The sequence below is a fragment of the Oncorhynchus mykiss genome, chromosome 17 (assembly GCF_013265735.2).
Source record: "Oncorhynchus mykiss isolate Arlee chromosome 17, USDA_OmykA_1.1, whole genome shotgun sequence".
Taxonomy (NCBI): Eukaryota; Metazoa; Chordata; class Actinopteri; order Salmoniformes; family Salmonidae; genus Oncorhynchus; species Oncorhynchus mykiss.
In genome coordinates, this window is record NC_048581.1 from 49,168,791 (window position 1) to 49,172,822 (window position 4,032).

The following is a 4,032-nucleotide window of genomic DNA, read 5'->3' on the forward strand; positions in this document are numbered from 1 at the left end:
CTTGACCAATCACAACCTCTTGAGGGGCAAAAGGGTCCGGGACTACTGTACAAGTCGGTCAATCAGAGCACCAAGCGCACCACCACACAAAGAAGCAATGTTATTTATAACTGCGTGAGCGAAGGGCTGCATTATGTCCTTTGTGGGACCACCCCCCCACCCCCGCGGCTGTTTCCCATGGATATTTGTTGTCTGTCAATTCTGTAAAGTTTTTAAAAACTAAAAGTACTATTTGTTTGTATTGAAATACATGTATTTTTCATCTTGCACATAGAAAAATAGAATATATTATACATTACATGATAGAGATATTGTTTTGGTCAAAGACATTTAGGTATTTTACTAAGGCTTACTCCAATGCATAAACTGATAAGAAGGAGCATGGCATTTAGGTTTGTCATATTTTGATCCAGCTAATATTTCAAAATACCTTTCAGAAATCTACAACAACAAAAAAGACTTAAGAGTAAGATAAAGAGCAATTGTTGAACATTGTATGTAGGAGGGACCAGGTCACAAAGTAACACTAACACTATTTATACAATTAGGAATAACTTAGAAAGCTGTTATTCAATGTGCTAATGTTTGGTTATCTACATGCCGAGGAAGTTTTGCTTAAACCCATAAATTATTTTGTGTTGTATTTACAAAAAATATATTTTTCAGGTCGAATTCGAAATTTGTCTTGCCTCTTCTCTTTCTTGATTATTGACCTGCGGAACATTCCCCAAGTAATCCATTCATATATCATTTTTATCAGTAAAAATGTATTTTGATTGGTATAGTTGATGACAGTAATTAATTATGCATCCAAAATAATGTACAACTCCAGATTTCTTACATACTCCTTGTTTAATTTCTTCGGCTTGCTCTGTAGCCCTTAAATGATTTAAGCTATTAACATGAAACCAACTTCCAGATGTGCAGAATACTCCAACTTAGATTGTTGAGGAAATCTTTTTTATAGCATTTTATTATTTTTAACTGAAAATGGTACACGGACTTGAATGGTAAAAAAAAATCTTAATGTGACACTTATCTCCTCTTACAACACTTAAGCTATCAATGCCAAACCAACGTCGAGATGTTCAAACTGACCCAACTTAAATTGATTGGATTTCACATTTGGATCATTTATACTTTTTGAACTGTAACTGTTTTAAATGTTAATAAAAGCTCCATAGCCTTGTTAACTTTTTAACCTATATTGCATTTAACATTTACATAAATAACATGGGTTCGAATTAGAACCACAGTAATACAGTGGTGACTATTTAAAATGGTCTTCCTACTAGGCCATTTAAGCTGTAAGACCAACTGTAAACCATTCAGGGCATCCTCAACTTCAAATGATTTCAGATCGTTATCAATTATAACTACATAAATGTGCATAAATTAGGATAAAATAGCTCACCAACAGTAACTCTTAAACTGTTCAAATTAGAGACACCAAACCAACTTTCACATGTTCAGGCTATCCTAATATCCAATTCAATAATGTTAAAACATGTATCATAACTATTCACAGTTGCATATATTTGCATAAAACAACTCAACAACAGTGACTCTTGAACCGTTCAAGCTAGAGACATCAAACTAACTTTCTCATGTTCAGGCTATCCTAAATTTAAATTATTTCAAACTTGAACTATAATTCCATGTATGTGCATAAATTAGCATAAAATAACTCACCAACAGTAACTCTTGAATCATTCACACTATAAACACCAAGCAACTTTCACATGTTCAGGCTATCCTTACTTCAAATTCTTAAATATTTTTTATAACGTTAGCTGTATACATTTCCATACATTGGCATAAAATAACCCACCAACAGTCACTCTTGATCCGTTCAAGCTGGAGACACCAAACCGACTTTTACATATTCAGCTTATCCTATCCTACCAATCAATCGATCATTCACAAGCTAGCATGCACACCACATTTTCTTCAGGATATGTACTTCTCTAGTTATTGTTGTATTTTCACACACAAGAGTAGCCAAAGTTTATACATTTTACATAAAATACTTTTAGCTGTGAAAAATACAAGAGCGACATTTCACTTCCACCACTTTTGGTTGAATTGTAAACAACTCGTCTTGTCCTAGTAACATATTGTTATATATATATACACAGGTGGCATATCAACTTTAATATTGCAGATAGATTGTGGCTTCTATGAGCTATGAGTGTAATTGCAATCCCCCATTTATTTTTTTGTAAAAAATAAATTAAATAAATAATAAAAAATGTGTGTGTGTGTATATATATATATATATATATATATATATATATATATACACACACACATGTACCAGTCAAAAGTTTGGATACACATACTTATTCAAGAGTTTTTCTTTACTTTTACCATTTTCTACATTGTAGAATAATAGTGAAGACATCAAAACAATGAAATAACACATATGGAATAATTTAGTAACCAAAAAAGTGTTTTACATATCAAAATATATTTTAGATTTTAGATTCTTCAAAGTAGCCACCTTTTGCCTTAATGACAGCTTCGCACACTCTTGGCATTCTCTCAACCAACGTCATGAAGAATGCTTTTCCAACAGTCTTGAAGGAGTTCCCACATATGCTGAGCACTTGTTGGCTACTTTTCCTTCACTCTGCGGTCCAACTCAAACCCAAACCATCTCAATTGGGTGGAGGTCGGGGGAGGTCATCTGATGCAGAACCATCACTCTCCATCTTGGTCAAATAGCCCTTACACAGCCTGGAGGTGTGTTTTGGGTCATTGTTCTGTTGAAAAACAAATGAAAGTCCCACTAAGCGCATACCAGATGGGATGTCATATCGCTGCAGAATGCTGTGGTAGCCATGCTGGTTAGGTGTGCCTTGAATTCTAAATAAATCACTGAATGAGTAAACAGCAAAGCGCCACCACACCTCCTCCTCCATGCTTCATGGTGGGAACCACACATGCGGAGATCATCCGTTCACCTACTCTGCATCTCACAAAGACACGTCAGTTGGAGGCAAAAATTGAAACTTTGGACTCCACCGGTCTAAAGTCCATTGCTCATGTTTATTGGCCCAAGCAAGTCACTTCTTTAAATCAAATCAAATCTTATTTGTCACTTGCGTCAAATACAACAGCCCTAAACAACAATGCAGTTCATTTTTAAACTAATTCTAAAATTAAATTAAAATAAAGAAAACAAAATAAGAATATAATGAAAAAAAAATTAAATATTAAAAAAAACAAAAATACCCCCCAAAAATTATGCCTAAAAAAATAAGAATAAGAAAATAGAGGTTTAGTAGTGGTTTCTTTGCAGCATTTCGACCATGAATGCCTGATTCACGCAGTCTCCTCTGAACAGTTGATGTTAAGATGTGTCTGTTACTTGAACTCTCTGAAGCATTTATTTGGGCTGCAATATCTGAGGCTGGTAAGTCTAATGAATTTATCCTCTGCCTCAGAGGGAACTTTTGGTCTTCCTTTCCTGTGGTGGTCCTCATGAGAGACAGTTTCATCATAGTGCTTGATGGTTTTATGCGACTGCACTTGAAGAAACGTTCAAAGTTCTCGAAAGGTTCTGCATTGACTGACCTTCATGTCTTAACTGTTGTTTCTCTTTACTTATTTGAGCTGTTCTTGCCATAAATGGACTTGGTCTTTTACCAAATAGGGCTATGTTCTATATATCACCTCTACCTTGTCACAACACAACTGATTGGCTCAAACGCATTAAGAAGGAAAGACATTCCACAAACAAACTTTTAACAAGGCGCACCTGTTATTTGAAATGCATTCCATGTGACTACCTCATGAAGCTGGTTGAGAGAATGCCAAGAGTGTGTAAAGCTGTCATCAAGGCAAATGGGTGGCTACGTTGAAGAATCTCAAATATAAAATATATTTTGATTTGTTTAACACTTTTTTTGGATACTACATGATTCCATATGTGTTATTTCATAGTTTTGATGTCTTCACTATTATTCTACAATATAGAACATTAAAATAAAGAAAAACCCTTTAATGAATAAGTGTGTCCAAACATTT